The sequence below is a fragment of the Canis lupus genome, chromosome X (assembly GCF_011100685.1).
Source record: "Canis lupus familiaris isolate Mischka breed German Shepherd chromosome X, alternate assembly UU_Cfam_GSD_1.0, whole genome shotgun sequence".
NCBI lineage: Eukaryota > Metazoa > Chordata > Mammalia > Carnivora > Canidae > Canis > Canis lupus.
The window spans coordinates 17032680-17055563 of record NC_049260.1 but is presented as its reverse complement, the minus strand read 5'-3'; the positions used below and the strand labels follow the sequence as shown (position 1 = coordinate 17055563).

General features: G+C 35.6%; 1 long non-coding RNA gene across 1 annotated transcript in view; it reads right to left on the bottom strand.

The window, feature by feature from the left end:
* Window positions 1–1787: 1787 nt before the first annotated feature.
* LOC119868169 overlaps window positions 1788–22884 on the bottom strand; it is a 42231-nt gene continuing 21134 nt past the window's right edge. The window contains exon 3 of the long non-coding RNA XR_005385917.1: window positions 1788–1936. This is a non-coding gene — a long non-coding RNA (uncharacterized LOC119868169). The remainder of the gene's footprint in view (window positions 1937–22884) is intronic.

Below are 22884 nucleotides of genomic sequence, written 5' to 3'. Positions count from 1 at the left end.
AAACTAAGAATAGATTGTTATTTATGCTTATTTGTTCAAATATAAATAAGGAAAAATAGCTTACTTCTTTAAAATCATCAAATGATTAAAGTAAAAACAGTGTAAAAAGTCTTAACGGTCTTATGTCACAACATCTATGTCCCTCATATCTTGAATGGTCCATAAAGAGAAATAACTTTGGTTTCTGCCATCTGTTCCACATATCAAGATAAATACCATGGAAGGGACTGAGAATGCATTCTATGCAAGAACTGTCACACAAAGAGCAGACATTAAGACTAAAATTGCAGCTCTCAGACTGAAGAGCTGAATAATAACCAAAGATGGTAGAAATCCTAACAGCTAGAAAGTCAGGGGAAGAAAGATGAAAAAATGAGTTGCATTGTTTATCTCACTTCCAAAGATGATGTCATAAAAAACATGCAACCTAATTTCAGCTCTACTGTCATTCCAGGAGTATCTTTTTGTGTCATTCAAATCTGCCTACCTAGGTTTCATTCCTCCCTGTTGACCTTACTCATCCTTTATGATACAGTTCCAATCCCACCTCCTTTGGGATATACTCCCTGGTCCCTCAATCAGCACTGCTAACCTCACCATTTTTGCTGAAAACAATCCTATTTACACTTCAAGTTAGCACTTTTTAGCCAGATTCAAGACCAAGTTGAAGCTTCTTCAGAGCAGACGATAATTTTTTTTTTTTTTTTTTTTTTTTTTTTTTTTTTTTTAGAGATAGAGAGTGGGAATAGGGGGATGAGGTAGAAACAAGGAGAGGAAATCTTAAGCAGGCTCCATGCCCAGTGGGGAGCCTGATGCAGGGCTTGATCTTATGATCCTGAGATTATGACCTGAGCCAAAATCAAGAGTCAGATGCTTAAGCGACTGAGCCCTGAGAATTCTTTTTTATCTTCTGTGCTCATGGCAACTGCCTATCAAGGACTGAGTTCAAAGTAGGCTTGCAATTAAGGCTGGTTGAATTGAAATAAATCTGTTTAGGTTAAGGAATTACTCGACTATAAATCTTTCTTGTCCAAGTTACTTGTTCCTCTGAGGATAGACAAGTTTTAAAGAAGTAAGAGTTCTCAAATAGTCTCCTTTGAGTTCTGTTTGCACTTGATAATTTTTTAGTGAAATATTAGCCTCTGAATATTTACATACTTTATTAACATAAATGACATCCTCATAGATACAACTCAGATGTTACCTATAACCTTGACTGAGTCACGCTTTACTATCCCTTCCATTTTCCCAATAGTCAACCCTGATTCTTTGTTTTCTGGAAAGCATCTGCAGCAGCTGCTCCTCCTATTACAACTACTCATATTTGTCAGCCTATATTTGGTGCAGCTATCAGGGGTCCATGCAAGTAGATCAGGAGAATGAAGCAGTCAGGAGAATGGACCTAAAATCCTGTAGAGTGAGGAAAATGGAAAAGAAGTTTGGACAGAGAAAATGAATAATAAATCTTCTGATGAGAGAGACAAAGAAAGAAAGAGAAAAGTTTGTTTTCTATACCTTAAAAGTCTAAAATTTTATTTATTCATTGGATTATCCATTTTAAACCCAAACTTGGAAATTTTCTTAAGGCCATTTGTAAACTGGAAGAAAACAAGAACTATTAATATTATTATGGCATACAAGAACAGATAAAATGATTTAAACAGCATCAGTTTTCAAAGTTACATACTACATTGTCACATCCATTAGGATGATTTTGGCTGCAAGTAACAGAAAACCCAACTCAAAATTATTTAAGCACAGGGTATTTATTATGTCATAAAACAAAATGTCCAGAGATAGGATGCCCCACAGTTTATTATTTCAATTGTTCAATGATTTATTTTATCATGAACTCTTGTTCTTTATTTTCTGGACTGTAGCTCCCCTCATGGTTGTAGAATGGCTCCAGTAGCTCCATCATCACCTTTTTGTATACCTAAGTTCAGAGGAAGAAAAAAAGTGCTTATATGTTTCTTATTTCTTGTTAAGAAGCATTTCCTAGATTTATCCCCCTACAACTGACCAGAAGACAAGATTTCCTTTCACATCTCACTGTCCAGTCACTGACCAGGATCAGTTGACGGTAGAATCACTATGATCAGCTTGCTCACTTTAGGAGCCACCCACTAAGGCTAGTGATGGAGCCAGCCTTCCCTGAAATACTGAAGCACCACATGGAGGAGCCATGTAGTCCTGTATTATTTGAAAGGAAGAAGGGAGCAGGTCTCCCAGAGAGGCAACCCAAACTGGATGCTACAGTCACTTTTTTGGAAAAATATTAAACAATGGTGTTAAATAGTTCACACACACACATCATTGTAATAAAGATAGTTAACAGGTGTTGGGGGGCCTGGATGGCACAGTCTGTTTTGAGCTCCTAACTCTTGATTTCAGTTCAGGTCATAATCTCAGCATCCTGAGATCAAGCTCTGCATCAGGCTCTGAGCTCAGTGCAGAGTCAGCTTGTTCCTCTCCCTCTACTCCAACCCTTACTCCCTCTCCCCCCCCCTCAAATAAATAAATAAAATCTTTAAAAAAGACAGTTAATAGGTGTCATGGTTACTCGTTGCCAAATAAGAGGAAAATATTCCAGGATGACTGAGGGTTATGAAAGAATATTTCTGGGAGGAGTAGGAGAGAGAAGTTGATGAAGAAATAAGAGTATTGGGGATCCCTGGATGGCTCAGCGGTTTAGTGCCTGCCTTTGGCCCAGGGCGTGGTCCTGGAGTTCTGGGATCCAGTGCCACATCAGGCTCCCTGCATGCAGCCTGCTTCTCCCTCTGCCTGTGTCTCTGCCTCTCTCTCTCTCTCTCTGTGTCTCTGCCTCTCTCTCTCTCTACCCCTCTGTCTCCCGTGAATAAATAAATAAATAATATTTTTAAAAAAGAAATAAGAGTATCAGAGAAAAGGAAACAAGAAGAAGGGATAGAGAGATTTATGATGTTAGTAGGACCTTTCTCATAATCCCATAATAGAAAATGGGCTATGCATTCTGAACTCTAATTGTAGTATTGAACACATTTTCCAGTAACTTCTTTTTATTGAAACATATTTTTATGTTTATTGAACATATTTTTCATTCTAACAGCTCAAAGGAAATGAAATACATCATTTCTTCTACCTTTCTGTAAGGTTAGATATAAGAATTTCCAAGCAGTACAAGTTGGTTGTCTTAGAATCTACACTGGATGTTTGTCTAAGTATCAACTTGTTGTCCAGCCTATAAAGGGTTCTATCTGAAGTACTGAAGGTGGGCCAACTGAATCTGAAACTATATCTGAATTCAGACATAGTTTTTCACATAGATTAATTGCAAGTAGTAGTGGCCTTTTGCAATATACTTAAAATCCCACTATTCTACACTCATTTCTTTTAACTTTTCTGGGGGATTTACATAATAGATGATTTCCAATATTGGCTCTATAACCCTTTTCTTCATATCTACATACAAAAACCAGTGCTACTTTTTGGGGAAAATACACTAAAACATCATTGTACAACCTCTTTTTCAGAGTTTTCCCAGATAATAATGGCACTGTTTTTAACAGTCCCACTACTCACCACTGTAATCCAGGTGAGAGGAAGAAGAGACATAAGCAACAGTTATAATATTTATTATTTTCTATAGAACTAAGGGCTGACTCTACCATGCTGTTTCTTCTAGGACCTCCTGCTTTAGTCAGGGAGGGGAAAGGTCAGGATCAACTCTACCTATCAAGCTGTTTTATTGACTACCTCTTGTTTTTTCTCTCCTACCAGAGATGTTATGTTGTGAATAACTGTGAGGGGATAATTTCAGTGTTTATAAAGAGAGAAATGGAAACATCTTTATAGTTATTTTGATTTATGAGAATATATAGGTATTTTTTAAATACTGAAATTATTTCCAACTTTCATTAGCAAATTTTAAATTATATCATTTATTAAAATATGAATAAATCATTGGATTAAAATTTTTTATTTACATAATCCCTTAACTGTGCAGTCCCATATTTCTTCAACTTTGGGAGGGTCGTGTCAATTTAACAAACAAAATTACTTGAGTTCATATCCCATATTGTGGGAGACTTAGCATTTCCCAGTATCTTTAGGAATTCTTAAGTAAGCATAGATTTCTTCTAGTCATCTCTTCTCTAATACCTACATTTCTCTGCATTCTCTGTTTAATACTGTCCATTAAAAATATAATGAAAGGGCAGCCCTGGTGGCACAGTGGTTTAGCGCTGCCTGCAGCCCAGGGCATGATCCTGGAGACCCGGGATCGAGTCCCACATCAGGCTCTCTGCATGGAGCCTGCTTCTCCCTCTGCCTGTGTCTCTGCCTCTCTCTCTCTCTCTCTGCATCTCTATGAATAAATAAATAAAATCTTAAAAAAAATTTTTAAAAATATAATGAAAGCCACATAGATAATTTTTAATTTTCTTATAGCTACATTAAGAAAAGCAAAATTAAACAAATAAATTTAATATTATATCTTTAAAATCCAATATATCCAAATATTATTTCAACATGTGTTACCAGCTATGATTCCAGTGTTCAATATCCAGATGTATCTAGTAGTTAATGTATTGTATAGCACAGCTCTGTACTCTTATGTCTCATTTCCAATGCTAGGTCTCTTCCCTCTTTGCTAACCCTAAAATGGACCACTAACCCTTTTCCTGATTCCCCAAAACAATTATGAATGAAAGTTTTTGCCTATATCACTCTTTAGCTTAAGGCTTAGGAATATTGGAGGATAGTTATACTATTACACAGCCTACCCAAACATTGGACAACTGGAAATTCCAGATCTTAATGTGCTTCCACCACCTTTGTCATGAAAAATTTTTCTCTGAGCATTTCTTCTCAAACCATGATCTCCTACCAGGCTTCTAAGTACAATATTAGTGGTGAAGGATTATGGGCACAAAAGAAATGTATTGCAGAACTTTCCTTAAAAACAGAAATGTTAAGGCCTAACCATCTTGTCCATCTCAAGGTTCCATCTTGGAAAAGCCCTTTTCTGACTTCACCAAAAAAATATATAAATCCTTATGAAAACTTGGCTCAACTTTTCTTAAGACAGTCAGCATATTTTGCCTTATAATAGTAACATATTTATTTACTTAGGCCCCACCTTGTCCTCCACAGAATTTGAGGCCTTCCCTGTTTTGAAGGAATGATTCTCCTCTTAATTATGTTTCCTTGCCTATTTAGGATAGCCCCTAAATGTCTCTGATTTGTGCTCAGCACAGGGGATCTGATCACTCATGTCTAAATTTGATTCTTGATTGATGCTTATGCCACTCCCTACTGTTTTTCTAATTAAATTGCAGTCACTGTCTGGCCTAGATAAGCCTGTCTTGGTGGCTCTGTGTGTTACCAACCAGCCTACCTCAAGTCTGTACATTCCCTGACACCTCTGTCATTCCATCCATTTACCAGGGCACTTCATGGGACCCAAGTTAATTAGAGCCAAAATATGATATGTCTTGGCATACTTTTTATTGAAACTATAGCTGATATAGGATTGAGAATAAGTTCTGACTTATAAGACAAAACAAACTGGAAATGAGGCACTGACTAAGGAAAACTGAATTACAACAAAAGAAAATATTTCAGATGGCTACAAACCTTGGCTGATGTCTAACTCTTGCCAGTGCCATGTGTTAACCCACATACTTGCCCCACAGAGCATGATGAGCCTTTATAACCATTGCTTTGGTGACAATTTTAATTGATACATTGAAGCTTTTCAACAATAATCTCCATTCTTAGTCATTAAAAAATTTAAAAGAACTTTAAAATGCAACCATAATAAGTATGTTTGTGGCAGGAGTGTGAGAGAGCCTTATTATTCTTATGGAGTTTGAGAATTCCCAAACAACCTGACTTGCAAATATTAGTAAATACCCAGAAAAAAAATATAAATATGTTAACAAAATTTTATAATCATCAAATATAAAATGCAAAGTTTCAATGAAAATGCATCTCTTAATGATGAGAATGGGTCTTTTTCATTTAATTATATGTTAAGGATGACTGCAACTTATTGCTAGAATGAGACAAGAGTCAGCATCATTTATTTTCCAGTTTTACATGTTATATATGTAAGTATTAAGCAAGCTTGTGCACATGCAGGAGATGAGAAAGGGAGGACCTTAGTATAGCAATGCCACTCAATTCTTTGAATGTCTTCTGAGTTCTGTGTCAAAAATCACATGTGCTTTATTATTAAAAGCTACTTTTCATGATCTGTCAACCAACAACTTAAGTACTTTTTTCAATTTTGCTGAAGAAAGAGAATTGGAAGTTGCAACTTGGCAAAGTATCTTATCCTCTCATTAGAACCATGCACTTTACAACAATGAAATTAGTATTTCAAATTGTCCCCTTGTTGGGCACCAAGGAAGTTTCCCCACCCAGGGCACTCAGTAGTAAGGTTCAGGATGGTTGAGAAACAGGCTTATTTTTATAAAAGGGAGAAGTATGAGCCTAATAGCAAAAATAGGAAAGGAAAAGCAGAATGATGGCGAGCACATTCTTGGTCAGACCAATTTTAGGAAGGAATACAGAATACACAGGAGAGTTGAAGGTCTAGATATTGATTTCTTTAAAACTATCCATGGCTGCATCCCCTTTGGATAATTTTTGTGTACCTGAAGGAGTCAACAAAGTCCCCTAATCTACAGCCCTCTGCAGTACGTCACAAGAATCATTCCATTTTTTAGGAAAAGTACAGCATAGGAAATATAATCAATAATACTGTAATAATGTTGTATGGTGAATCACTGTGGTAAGCATTGAGTGATATATAGAATTCTTGAATCTCTAGGTTGTAAACCTGAAACTAATATAACATGTCAATTATACTTCAATAAAAAAAGAATTACTCCATCTTTGGGAGATCCTCTGGAATTACTGAATTATATGCAGCTGGTTAATAATCATATGCTATACTGGGAATTTTCTTATATTTTTGATTTATAGTTTTATGCATGTAATAGGGAATTATTTAATTCCCCATAAAATATTTATTAGTTCTTATTTTCTGAATTAGGTTATACACTTTTTGAAGATCAGGACTAGATATTATTTATTGCCTCACCAATCAGAGTACCACTCACAAAACTGAACAGTGTTTGATTATTGATGCCTGTTTAACTCTGTTCTTGGCTTCATTAAGCAAGTTTCTCTCTCCCTCTACTTTCCTCTCCTTCAGAACATACTTGTAATACAGATTTCTTATCTCTAAAAGAGATTCCTATAAAAGAATAAATTCAGGTTTCTGTGGTTGTAGACATCTGGCTCTGCATTTAGATCCTGATTCATCCCAGACTACAGGCTGACATGGTAGTCAAAGGGAGACTCAGGAATCCTGAGGAGAATATGACACTTTAAGTTTAGTATTATTTAAACCTAAACTTATAGGTCATGATACTATATTTTCAGGGTTATTTATTAAATAACTACTATATTTTCAGGGTTATTTATTAAACATGTACAAATTGAAGAGGAGGGGATTCTTCTGAGCTCATTTTACAAGGTCAGCATTGCTCTGATACCAAAACCAGACAAAGGCACCACAATAAAAGAAAATTGCAAGTCTGCATCCCTGGTGAATGTGGATACAAAAATCATCAACAAAATATCAGAAACTGAATTCAACAATACTTCAAAATGATCATGTGTCATGATCAAGTGGGATTTAGTCCAGTGATGCAAGAATGGTTCAACATCCAAAAATCAATGAATATGATACACCACTTTAAAAAAATGAAGGCTAGGGATCCCTGGGTGGTGCAGCGGTTTAGCGCCTGCCTTTGGCCCGGGGCGCGATCCTGGAGACCCGGGATCGAATCCCATGTCGGGCTCCCAGTGCATGGAGCCTGCTTCTCCCTCTGCCTGTGTCTCTGCCTCTCTCTCTCTCTCTCTCTCTCTCTCTCTCTGACTATCATAAATAAAAAAATAAAAATAAATAAAAATAAATAAAAAAAACAAAAAAAATGAAGGCTAAAAATCCTATGATCTCAAGAAAGAGATGCAGAAAAATGCATCTGACAAAATGCAACTCAATTTGTGATAAAAACTCTCCACTAAGTGGGTATAGAGAGAAAGTACCTTCACATAATAAAGACCATGTATGACAAGCGCATAGCTAACATCTTGAGCAATGGTAAAAAATCTAAAAACTTTTTCCTTCAGATCAGGACACGACTAAGTATGGTCATTCTTACCACTTTTATTTAATATAGTATTGGAAGTCCTAGCCAGAGCTAGAAAAAGAGATAAAAGGCAACCACATTGAAAAGAAAGAAGTAAAACTGTCATCATTTGCAGATGACAGGGTACTATATATAGAAAACCCTAAAGACTCTACCGAAAACCATTAGAACTAAAAAATGAATTCAGAAAGTTACAGGATACAAAATCAATATATAAAATCTATTGCATTTTAATACGCTAGCAATTAACTATCAGAAAGAGAAATTGAGAAAATGATCCCTTTTACAACTGCATCAAAAAGAATAAAATACCTAAGAATAAATACAGCTAAGGAGGTGAAAGACCTGTACACTGAAAACTATTAGACACTGATGAAAGAAATGGAGGATAACATAGATAAATGTAAAGATATTCCATTCCCATTGATTGGAAGAATTGATACTGTTAAGATGTTCATATTACCCAAAGCAATCCGCAGATTCAATTCAATTATTATCAAAAGTCCAATGACATTTTTCACAAAAATAGAACAAACTATCCTAAAATTTATATGGAACCACAAAAGATCTCAAATAGGCAAAGCAATCCTGAGAAAGAAGAGCAAAGCTGGAGACATCACATTCCCTGATTTCAAACCATATTACAAAGCTATAGTAATTAAAACAGTATGGTATTGGCATAAATACAGACATGTAGTCAATGGAACAGAATAGAGAGGTCATAAGTAATCCCATTCATATATGATGAATTAATTTATGACCAAAGAGGCAAGAATATACAGTGGGAAAAGGACAGTCTCTTTAATAAATGGCATTGAGAAAACTAGACAGCCATATACAAAAGAAGAAATGAAAAGAATGGATGGACCACTATCTTACACCATACACAAAAAATAGCTCAAAATGTCTTAAAGACTTTATACCAGAAACCATAAAACTCTTAGAAAAAAACATAGGTGTTAAGCTTGTCAATATTAGTGTTGATGATATCCTTTTGGATCTGACTCCAGAAGTAATGGCAACAAAAGCAAAAATGAACAAATGGAACTACATAAAACTGAAAAGCTTCTGCATAGTGAAGGAAACCATCAACAAAATTAAAAGGCAACCTACTAGGTATGGCCCTAGATGAACATGGCATCTCCTGCCTTCTGCAGTCTGGGTGCCAAGCCAGGGTGGGCCGCAGGTGGGATGCTGCAGGACTCTGAGGCCCTGAAGGAAGAGCACCCAGGCCACAGGAGAGCAGTGGCTGTTTAGATGCTGAATTTTTCCAACTTTTGTATATATCACATGCCCCTAAATCTAAAGCCTCATCCTTGAAGCCTGGTCTTTGTGCCCTCCCATCTTTTTGAAACATTTGTACTTCTTTCTTAAAAAAAAAAATGGCAACCTCCTGAATGGATGAAGAAATTGGCAAATCATACCTAATAAAATGTTAATATCTAAAATATATAAAGAATTCATACAATTCAATAACAACAAATCAATCAGATTAATAAATGGACAGAGGATCTGAATAGACATTTTTCCAAAGAAGACATACAGATGAATAAGTAAGCTCAACATCACTAATTATCAGGAAAGTGCAAATCAAAACCACAATGAGCTATCACCTGTTAGAATGGCTTTTATCAAAAAGAGAAGAGATAGCAAATGTCAGTGAGGATGTGGAAAAAAGGAAAGCCTTGTGCACTGTTGGTGGGAATGTAAATTGGTAAAGCCATTCGTCAAAAAATTAAAACCAGAACTACCATATGATCCAAAATTCTACTTCTGGGTATTTATTTGAAGAAAATGAGGATGCTGATTTGAAAAGATGCACCCCCATGTTCATTGCAGCATTATTTACAATAACCAAGATAAGAAAACAACCTAAATGTTCTTTGATGGATGAATGGATAAAGAAGATGTTATATATATATATATATATATTATATATATATATAATATATATATGGAATGGATATATATACACAATTGAATATTACTAAGCTATAAAAATAGATGAAATCTTGCCATTTACAATAGCGCAAACTGAAGGGCATTTTACTAAGTGAAATAAATCAGACAGAGGAAGAAAAATACTGTATGATTGTTCTTGTATCTGGAATCTAAAAAGCAAAACATATGAACAAACAAAACAATAAAACTTATAGATATGAAAAACAGATGAGTAGTCACCAGAGGGGAGGAAGGTTCAGGAGTGGGTGAAATAGGTGAAGGGGATTAAAAGGTACAAACTTCCAGTTAAAAATTAAGTTATGAGGATGTAATGTATGGCATGAGGATTAAAGTCAGTAATGTTGTATTGCAAACTTGAAAGTTGCTATATTTTAAAAGTTCTCAATTGAAGAAAAAATGTAAATTTGTATGGTGACAGATGGTAAATAGACAATGTGGTGATAATTTTGCAATGTATACAAATGTCAAATCATGTTATACATCTGAAACTAATATAATGTATCTCAATTATACTCCAATTTAAAATGCAAGTTGATAAATATATCAGATGATGAGTTTTGCCATAGAGAGCAATGAAGAAGGAAAATAGGGGAAAGGAAATGTGGAGTGTAAGGGAGGTTATTGTTTCAATAAAGAAGTCAGAGATCTCCCTGTAAAATGGAAACTATAATTCTTGCCTCATGACAATGTTGTAAAATGTTAGATAAGGTATTCAAATTTCCCTATGATGAGCATAGAGAAAACTTACTGAATTCATAGATGAGAAGAAGATGTGGATTCACTAGGTTAAGATTACTCAGTTACTGCTAATTGGCACAGTTGGGATTTGAACTTGGATTTTCTACCTCTAGAATCTGTGACCTTCCCATTTCATCTTGATGTTGTGCTGCTTCCCATGGGTATTGATCACACTTGAACAGACATTGAAGATAATATTTGTTTGCAAATAAACCTAAAATAAATGCTTATTTTTCATTTTCATGACAAAATAGTTGACAACACCGAATATTGGTGAAGATATGGGAAAATATGGGTATATAAAATGGTGTGGCCAGCCATTCTAGACAACAGTTTGCAGTTTCTTTAAAAAACTAAGCAAACTTGTTCCATGTGACCCAGCAATCACATTCCTGCACATTTACACTAGAAGAATGAAAACCTGTATCTCCACATGCACACACACACACACACACACACACACAAATGTGTACATGATTGTTCATGGAAGCTTATTTGCAATAGTCAAAACCAGGAAACTACAGAATTGTCCTGCAGTTATTGAATGGTTTAACTAACTGTGGTACATCCATGCTATTGAATGCTACTCAGCAATAAAAAGGAACAAGCTATTGATGTACACAACAACCTGGATGAATCTCAAGGGCATTATACTAACTGGAAAAAACCACACTCAAAAGGTCACATACTATATGATTCCATTTTTATGACATTCTTGAAGTGACCATATTATAGAGAAAGAAAACAGATTAAGTGGTTTCCAGGGGTTAGAGATGGTAGAGGTTTAGGGGGTAGCTATAAGTATAAAGGGAGATATTTGTAGTAATGGAATAGTTCTGAATCTTGATTGCTGTGGTGGTTACAGAATCTATCAATTTGATAAAATGACATAGAACTATATGCACAATTTATACCAAGGTCAATCTCCTGATTTTGACATTGTACTATAGTTATGTAAGATGTACCATTAAGTGAAATTGGGTGAAGGGTATGTGGGACCTCTCTGTACTGCCTTTGCAATGCCCTGTGAATATATAATTATTTAAAATGAAAAGTTACAAGAAATCCAGATCATATTTTTCCTTTCTAGAAGTGCTAGTTGACTATTTTCATATCTGCTTTCACCCTATTATTTTATTTTTATAAACATAAGTATCTTCTATGTTTCTATGATAATTCTAATATCTCAGGTTTTATATGTCTGTTTCTATTGCCTGTTAGTTTTTCTGGTTCTTACTCATGGTGCTTTATTTCTGATAAATTTTGTGATTTTTAACTCTGAAATAATCATTTTCCTTAGAATGTTATTTTTACTAGTTCTTCAAAGTCTGAATTGAAATCAAGGTCTTTCTATTTGTTTTTGCAGTCTGCTGGGAGTGGTACAAAACCTGGATTATGTTAAATTTAATTTTCCACTTGAGGTTTTTGGACCATATAAGTAGTATGAATTTAAACTGTAAACGCTAGAGAGGACTTTCTTATGATTGTGAATTCTCAGAGATATTTCATGTTACTGTCATCTAGTAGCAGGGTCAACTTGCTTATCAATAGAAGCAAGTTTTCTGTCTCCTTCTGTAGTGGGGTTTGATTTTCCATTCACTTTTCTCCCATAGTTGTGGTGGATGTGGTCCTTTGGAGACCATTTATATGTGGGGGACGACTAACTGCAAACTCCACTTAGAATGACACTGGTTCTGTCTTCCACACCTTGTGCAGTTGTGAAAGGAAGAAGCTCAAAATTTGCAAGGCTTGGCAAAGACCCAAGACTTGGTTGAATGCCACTTTGGCACTCTCCTTCCCACTTATCTATTTCTTCTCCCCCCCCCCCCATTTTGGTTTAACTCTTTTTTGGGCAGAGGGAGCTTCTTTAATTCTCTGCTTTTATTTGAGCACACAATGATGATGCCCTTTCTATTTTATCCAGCACTTTAATGTGTCAGTAGAGAGGCTAATTCATGCTCTATAATCTGACCTACAGCCTGAAATGGAAGTCTTAAAAATTTTCTTTTCTTACATTTGTTTTTAAACTTTCCGTTTTGTAATCTCTAGCCTTCCAGAAGATACCATACCCATAAACGCCCCCCTCCACAACCTCATGAGTCACAAAGTAATGCTTTTGTTCTGTTCAGTTTTGTTTTAAATACTAGCTTCTCCTTATTCAAATTTTGTGCCCCTAAAAAGTTAAGCTGGATGATTTCATTTGAAGATGAAATGGATATCCATGAGCAATGTATAAAATATCAGTGACAATTCTAAAACGATTTTTAAGAAGGTTGAAATGAGCATAAACAGATTTCATGACAGGCAAATCTGAATAGAAAAGCCTTTGCTAGCTTTAAAACAGGCTCATAGAACACATTTGCACAACCAACAGAAAAAAAGCAGCAAGAAATCTCTGGCTCACCATGCCCAGAAAGGTAAATGAGGACCAAAGTGTCGTCATTTATATTTCTCTGGAAGTATTCTACCTATGATTTCTCCAAGAGACTAATATAGAATAAGATTTCTTAATAGGAGAATCCAGCAAATTTGTTTGCTTCCCTGAATTATTATCTAGGATAAGCCTCTGGTCTGCAGTAAGCACTGAGGTTGGATTTAATTGAAGGTGAAATGAATTCCCATTAAGCCCTTCAAGAGGGGAGAAAACAGCTTCTTAAATAGCTCAAGTCTTAGCTTATGCAGATCTTTCTTTTAAAAAAGTGGGAGTTTTTTTTTTAAAAAAGAGTGGGAGTTTGATTAATGTCTTTATTAAATGGTCTCCCCTTCTTGTTAGCAAAAATGGGATCTATTCAATGTTTCAAAACAAAACAGATTGGACTACCTCTCCTTTGGCTTTCTTCCTTTTGCCTCAGGTACATGGCTACTTTTTGCTGTCTGCTAGAAATTTGATTTATTAATGCTAAATATTCTCTTTTCTCTGAGCTTTGGAAGGTCATGGAAGACTTGCGAAAGTTTACCTGATTAGAAAATACATATTGACATTACATAGGCCTTTCAGTTACTTTACTTCTTTCTAGTCACAAGTCTGCTCTTGCTCTGAATCCCCTCTTTCTCCTGGCACAAGCCTCTAAAAGCACATATCAGAGGGCACTTTTTGGTATTTGTGCATCCCTTCTCCCTTTGCCAAATTTGTTTGATAAAAGACAATGATAACAAACCATAATTAGATTTTGCAAATAGCAGTACACAAAGCAGAAAGGGAGGGCATGCACAGACTTTGAAAGAATAAGTAAAGGGGCATCTGGGTGGCTCAGCAGTTAAGCATCTGCTTTCAGCTCAGGGTGTGATCCTGGAGTCCTGGGATCAAGTTCCGCATCGAGATCCTTCCATGGAGCCTGCTTCTCCCTCTGCCTATGTCTCTGCCTCTCTCTCTCTCTCTCTTTCTCTCTCATAAATAAATCTTTTTTTAAAAAGAATAAATAAATGGTGGTGGATATATTATTTAAAACTCCAGACAACTAAAAAAAGATTTTTATTGAAGTATAGCTGAGATACAATATTATGTTAGTTTTAGGGGTACAACATAGTGATTCAGCATTTATATACATTATGAAACCATGACCACAGTAAGTCTGGTTACCTTGCCACCATATAACTTTATTACAATATTACTGACTATATTCCCTATGCTGTACTTTACATCCTGTGACTTACTTATTTAACAGTTGGAAATTTGAACTTCTTTATTCCCTTCACCTATTTCACCCATCCCCACACTTCTAGTCAACTTTTATTGTAATGAAAGAGTGATCTGAGAGATACTGAAAAAAGAATATATAATTGGCAACCTTGAAATAAATCAGAAAACAGTGATTCGAATACATAAGACATGAATTAAGGCTGGATGACATAATAAAATAATAATCATAATAATAATTATGTATATATTTTTTAAAAGATTTTATTTATTTATTCATTCATGAGAGACACACACAGAGAGAGAGAGAGGCAGAGACACAGGCAGAGGGAGGAGCAGGTTCCATGCAGGGAGCCTGACATGGGACTAGATCCTGGGTCTCCAGGATCACACCCTGGACTGAAGGCAACACTAAACCACTGAGCCACGGGGGCTGCCCATGTATATAGTTTTTTTTTACAGGATTTACTACACATAATTTATTCAGGTCTCCCCAAGTTAATGTGTTCATGATATAGTTACTTAGAAAACCTAGAAATACGGGACGCCCGGGTGGCTCAGCAGTTGAGCGTCTACCTTCAGCTCAGGGTGTGATCCCAGGGTCCTGGGATTGAGTCCCACATCAGGCTCCCTGCGAGGAGCCTGCTTCTCCTTCTGCCTATGTCTCTGCCTCTCTCTCTGTGTCTCTCATGAATAAATAAATAAATCTTTAAAAAAAGAAAACCTAGAATAAGCCAAAAATGAAAGAAGTAAAGAACAGTTGGAAAAGGTAGTAAATAAAAGGATGTTAGAAAATCATTGTGAAGGGAAGTTTTGCCCTCTAAATCACAGCTCTGATCAAATCATATCAGGGTAAAATGTCCTCTAACGGCCCTCTATTGCCAACAGGGTTAAGTTCATAGCTCTCCATGAGGCAGATGAAGGTATATAATCTCTTTTCGTGTTACCATTTTAGTCTCATCTCAAAACATTCCTCCCATCTCAAGAACTTATTGCCCAGCCATACCACTGCTTTACCAGTTGATTCTAGAATAGATCATGCTTTTTGTTTCCTTTGTTGCTGTTTTTGTTATTTTTTAAAGATTTATTTATTGAGAGAGAGAGAAAGAGAGAGAGAGAGAGAGAGAAGCAGGCTCCATGCAGGAAGCCTGACATGGGACTCGATCTCGGGTCTCCAGGATCACACCCAGGCCGCAGGCGGCACTAAACCGCTGAGCCACTGGGGCTGCCCTGTTTTTGTTTAGTTGTAAAAGGAATATAACCTTGTGAAAAATTCACATTGTATAGAGGAAACTATAATTTTAAAGTATAAATTTTGATTCTTCTCCAACATTCCCACCCAACCTAATTATCCAGAAATAACCATTTCTGGCTATCAGCAATTTGTTGAATGATTTTTACAGATATTTTCTATGCATATAAAATACATGTGATAAATAAAAAGTATTACAGTAACCCTAACCCTATGTAATATGTAATATAATATGTAATAAAAGTGCATTCATTTCATATATAATATACATTTCATATATATGAAATATGTATTATATGAAATGTGTATATAATATATATCCTACAAATAAGACAAAGCCTTTCTGCAACTACTGTAAACTGATCTCATTGCAATATCATATTTTAAAGAATCCAAATTTAACTTCCTAAAACATTGAATTCTAATGTGTGCTTTCACTAAAACCTCTTGAATAGAGAACGAGGAGTAAGGAATAACATCCCCGTCAGCGCATATACAAACAGCAAGATTTCCAAAAATTCTTTAAACAATTCTCTCCCTCAAAGCCACCATGACATCTCTCTCTCTTACAAACTACAGCCCACTTCTTTCTTCCCCGGGTAGTGTCACACTCTGCCTAATGTGAATCAAATGAGAGTCTCTAAGCTAGTCTAAGTTAGTATTTCCTCCCATTATCTCTGGACAGCACTACAAAGACTCAGGATTTGAAAGACACAAACACATAAAAACCCTCATTAGAAGGGGGAAAGGATTGTGGGAGGGGGCAGGGATGGAATATATATTTACATTTTCATATATATGTGTGTGTGTATCAAAGCATGAATATATATGTACATGAGTGTGTGTATATACACATGCATATATAATAATTAAGATTATTCTATATTCGGTAATGTGATGTTTGATGTTTTACTTAGCAGCCTTTTCAAGTTAGTATACACAGATCAGACTCATTTTCTGAAAGTATTACATACTTGATAAATTACCATATGTAGAGGCACAATAATTATTTAACCTGTTTCTTACAGCAGATACTTAGGTTTTCCTTTTTTTCTTTTTACAATTATAAACAGTGCTACTTCATTGCACATATATTTTGGTTCTCTCTTCTTTTGGACCACTGTTCAGTTTGTCCTACTACTTCTCCTATATGGTAAAGCCTCTGTAATAGGAGGCTGAAAAATATTTCTGTTGTCTGAATTTCCATTAAAGTTCCCAAACTGAGGACAGCAGGTATTAAATATCCCCCATTCTAACATCAGGGCCAAGATACTGCCAGACATTCTCTCAGGGTTTAACAAGAGGTAGACCCTCATCCTCATTACCCCAACCAACCCATAAAGAAATTTAAATGATTTGAGAAGAGCTTACTATAAGTGATGTTCTATAAAGGAAGCAATTTGTAAGATTTTAGTGAATTGTTGGGACACCTGGGTGGTTCAGGGGTTGAGTGTCTGCCTTTGACTGAGGGCGTGATCCCAGAGTCCTGGGACAAGTCCCACATTGGCCTTCCTGCAGGGAGCATGCTTCTCCCTTTGCCTATGTCTCTGCCTCTCTCTCTCTCTCTCTCTCTCTCTCTCTCTCTGTGTGTGTGTGTGTCTCATGAATAAATAAATAAAAATCTTTAAAAAAAGATTTTAGTGAATTATTGAACTAGTGAGGTGTATTCAGGAATTTTCACTCTCTTGTGCTCTGGCTTGTTTTCAGTCACATATTGGTACTCTTCACCTGGATGTTTTGTTTTCTTTTGTTTTGTTTTTCTGAACCTGCAAATAGCTTCTCTGCCTTAGCACAGGGCAAGCTGAAAATACTGGGAAAATAGCTCTTAGCCAATGACTCTCTGGCACTTGTGTATAAATACCTTAACTCCTTCGCATCTCATGTAGAACTTTGAGGCTGATGTTTTATATCAGCTCCTGAGTTTCCTCAGCCCCAGTTGCCCAGTGATGTAGCTTTGTTAATTACATATCATATATTGGGTTCCTTTCTTTCTTGGTCTCACTTCCCTTCTCCCCTGCCAATGTTTCCTGGGATTACCTTCCAAATATACTACTTGCACTTGAATCCTTATCTCAGGATTTTCTTTGAAAGAACTCTACTTAAGACACTGGAGCTGTTAGGGGAAAAAAACAGAGATTGGCAACTCACTCTCAAGTGGATGCTTACAGAACTGTGAAACTCATAGGCCTATAATAACACAGAATATTTCTGTGGGTATTTCTTAGGAGAGTTTGATATTGGTCCCACAGGATTTTAGGGCATATATTATCAAAAAAGATCGTAATTTGCTTCTAACTTCATGACTTCCAAAAGCAAGACACTTCCTGGAGTAATCTATGATGTCTGGGAGAAAAGAAAAAAGCTAACAGAGAGTAATGGAATGGATCAAGTAATCGCCATCCTTGCTATAGGACCATGGGTCAGGTCTGAATTGGAGGAAGAAAAGAGGTTTGATTTGGATCTGATATTACAGTTCTGATTTTATACTAGCTTAGGCTTGATTCTAAAGCAATTTATAGTTAGTTACTGGAATTGCTCTTAAAATTGAAAGGGAATGGAAAACTTAAAATTGGCCTAACATGTGAAAAAGTGAAAAAGGGGTAGAAAATGAGATCTTGGCCAAATGCTTTAAGTCCGTGGATAAGAAAAGTAAAGTCATTTTTTATTTGTACTCGAGTTCAGACTGTTGAATATACTAGTTACATACATCTCCTATCTCATTCTGTCCCACCACTTGCTAGTTAGGTGATCTTGAGCAAATTTTTAACCTCTCTACACTTCAGTTTATCTGCTTGATTGATTGATTGATTGATTGATTGATTTACTTACTTACTTACATTTTTTTCTTACTTAGTTACATTTTTAATTGAAGTATAGTTAACACATAATATTATATTAGTTTCAGGTGTATAACATAGCGATTCAACAATTACATAAATTACAATATGCTCACTACAAAATTAAGTTACCATATGCCACCATACAAAGTTACTGCAATATTATTGACTATATTCCTTATGCTATACCTTTCATCTCTGTGATTTATTTTATAACTGGATATTTGTACCTCTTAATCCCCTTCACCTATGTTGCTTATTCCCCCCACCCTGCCCCAGCAACCACTAATTTGTTCTGTGTATTTATGAGTCTATTTCTCTTTGTTGTTGTTTGTTTAATCATCAAAAGACTGTTAAGTGATGAAATAAGATACAGTAAGACACTTAGACTGATATATAATAGATGCTCAATAGGTGCTGGCTAGTGTTATTATTATTCTGACTCCCTGTAAATGGTATCATCCATTTGGTTTAAAACCACAAACCCATGGTTTGATCTCTCCCTCAGCCTTCTCCTAAACATATGTAAGCAATTTCCTTGCTTCATAAAATCTGTCTTCATAGTTACTCTCAAATCCACTGTTCCTTTTTCATGACTACTGACATTAAGCTAATTTTTGGAGTTATTAGTCACACAGGTTTTTGAATAGTCTCTTCCTTGCTTTTCATCCCACCTCCAAATTCCTTCTCTTCCAAATAATTCTATAGACCAATGTCCAAATTGCTTTCCCAAAGGACTCTTTTGATTTTGGCTTCCCTTGCTCAAAAAATATCTCCTTCCTATTTCAGAATGAAGTTCAGATTCTTAATCTTAGTATTAGAAGTCCTGCATATCTGATCATATCTTATATTTCTGTTTCTTCTATTACTATCGTGTATATTCTTTGCTTCTTTCTACTTGGCTAAAATGTAGTACTCACTCTTTCTGGAAAACCACCCCACACTTTGTCTTTTTTTATTATGCTCTTCCTGTATTCTAGAATACCCTTCCCTCTCTCTCTGCTTGTCAAGAACTAACTACCCTTTTAGATTTATGTTATAGGTCACCTGTTTTTTGTTTGTTTGTTTAGATTTATGTTATAGGTCACCTGTTTTTTTGTTTGTTTTTTTACCTTTAGTATTTCTTGTGGGGCATATCTAGGGATGGATTATCTATGTTTTCTGGCACATAGTTTGTCCTAGACCATTACTTAAAAAAGCCTGCCTTTAAACTAAAGAATGAGTGTAAAGGTGAACATTTTAGGCCATCCAAGAAACTATTGGAAAATGTTTTTAACTAGGTGGGAATTTGATCACATATCAGAGAACCCTGGTGTGGGCAGCAAACCATAAGTATAGATGTCAAATATATTGGTCACAGCTTCTCTTAATATCTAATTTAGACCTGTTGTTTATGCTTTGATACCTTTAACCATCATATAAATATTGACTGGTTTGGTTGTCTTTGTTGATCTTAACATAAGAGTGTCTGGCTTTTGGTAAAAACTCAATAAATTTTCGCTGGTTGGACAAAACAGTCACTTGTTTTAATGGAGCTTTCTCTGATCCCTGAAAGTATGTGTGATACTTTTATCTTTTTAATTGCCTCCATGAGTACCTCTCCATGGCTACATATTGTATTCACTATTACATTATGATTATTAAGCACTTTTCTTTTCCTACTAGACTGTGAGGTTCATAAGAGCAAGAATATCTAACTCATTTGTGTATTCCTTATTGTGTTCAATCAATGCTTTGAAGCCTCAATTTTAATGCCTGCCATATATAGCCTAAATTGTGGTAGTAACTAAGCCATGTAAGGTAAATTCGTGTTAGACTAAATTTCATCCTGAGGGTTATAAAGCACTTTAAACCCTTTAAGGAACAAAGCAGACTGTATGTAAACAATTACTTGGATTGGATTCTGTTGAGGCTTCATCCCCAGTTTGATTTACTTGGTCTGCATTGGGGCCTGGGCATCATTAAAAAAATAAAATAAAAGCCCACCCCTTCCACCCATTCACCTAAAATTCTCATATGCAGCCAGGGTTGAGATCTAGAATCACTGATCTAGGATACATAGATACGACAGATAAAGACATCTCCTTTGAATTAAAGAAAAGAACAATAAGCAAGTATATAAACTCTGTGTAATTTTATATTCTTTCCTAGAGTTATTTACCTACTTTAAGGAACATTTCTCCTTGGTTGGTAAAACCTTGTGTTCGTATTTAGAAAATATTCTCTTGCACTAGTCATTACTTCTCACTAGGGAGCTTGGTTTCTTCATTTGCTTTTAAGTAATTAGTGGAGAAATATATACAAACACATTCAAAAGAGACTGGTCATTGTTCTTCCCTGCTATGAATGTTTATCATCTTTGGCTTTAACATTTATTTCAACTTCATTGATACTTCTGCTGTGCCTTACTTTCTTTTGGCATTGACATGTTAGTATCCTTTGCCATCATATAATATATTTGAGGGCCTTACTGTGTGTGAAAATTCCCAGGCTCTTTCTCACTATTACAAATTTAATTGAATGAGGCCACTCTTTTACTGAGTTTCAGCCTGACCTGAGCCAAGGTGTCTTTCTCTGTTAGTTGCTGTCCTGAAATATGTTCTGATATGATTTGTGTGTTTTCCTAATTGAATGTCCATGAATGTATCCCTTTGATATATACATCTAAGTGTTATCCTCTGTTGTGTTCTTCATCTTCATCCTTCCCAAGCTTTTCAGAGTGAATTAACTGATACTTATCAACTTCATAATCTTGTGATTATGAAAAATCTTGTGATTTTTTATCAAATTCTAATTATACAAGTTGTGTCAATCATAGCAAAAAAGTAGAAAAGGGGAGAGATTCACAGCAGTGACAGAGCTTGGATTAAAGCTATCTAGTAAGCCAAACCTGAAAGAGAATATAGAACTAGTCTTCCACATTGTTTCCCAAGGATCCTGGTCCTCAAATGAGCACACATTAGAATGATTCTCTCAGGACGAACTCACGTGTGGTTCACAGTGACCTATGTGGGCTTAACTCTAAAACAGGCTGGGACTTCAGTCACAGAAAGTTTATAAGAAGTGTAGGACCAAAGCTAAACCAAATGACTTATGTATAAAGATGGTCTCCAGTAGGGGCTGACAATCTAAATTTTTAGATAGTAGCCATTACCACTAAGTTTAGCACAACTTTTTATATCATGTCATGTCTTCCTGGTTGCTCTACTACCTACAGCCTTCACTTTCTCTCTAGCATGGATTTCCTTCAAGGTCCTGACTTTTGCCCACTTCTTGCTTCTCTTAATCTAGTATGCCATAATTGAAATAGCCTTTTTTAAAGAATGACAGGGGAAAAACAAGAATTTCACAACTTTTCTCAGTTTGTGATGCCCAAGTTTAATGTAGCAAGAGTAGGGAGTTTTGCATCCCAGCTAAATGGAACACCTTCTTCCTAGAGATTCCTGCTGTTTCTCCCCTTACATTTCTATAGTGGCTCTAGAACACAGAAGTGGGCCCTATCTGACTGCTGGATCACATAGGAAAGTTTTGTAGAATTTACCTCTTGGGCTCAGGAAAGTGATTGTTATGTTATTACAGCCAGAATCAATAAATAAACACATTTTTAAGAGGTTAATTTCAAATAAGGTACATAATTAGAGGATGAAGAGATGTTAGATGGAATACCCCAGCATACTTGCCAAATTTAGTAATCACACTGAAACTCAAAATTTTATTTCATCAGAAGACTGCATTTTAATACGACTGTGTATGCATGTGTAATGTAAAAACTTTATTTACAACTGAACCATTAAACAGAGCACTACCATTAAGCAATGTTACAGATCTTGATTAGGTATTTCAACATGTAACACCACATAATCAGTTTGGAAAACTGTACTAAAGCTAAACACACATCTACCCTTGACCCAGCAATTCCACTTTTCAGCATACCCAAGAAAAATGATTACATATGTCCATGAAAAGACAAATATAAGAATATTCATAAGAGCTTTATTCATAATATCCAAAGCTAGAAACAAGCCAAATGCTCATCAACAGGATGGATAAATGGTAGTGTGTTTATATGGTGGAAAACTACACAGCAATAAAAAGGACAAGCTACTATTACACATAACAACATGGATGAACCCCATATATATTGAGTGAAAGAAGCCAGATACAAAAGAGTATACATGTATGATTTTATTTATATCAAATTCAAAAAAAGGCAAACTATAGTTTGTAGGTATAAGAGACCAAATACTGGTT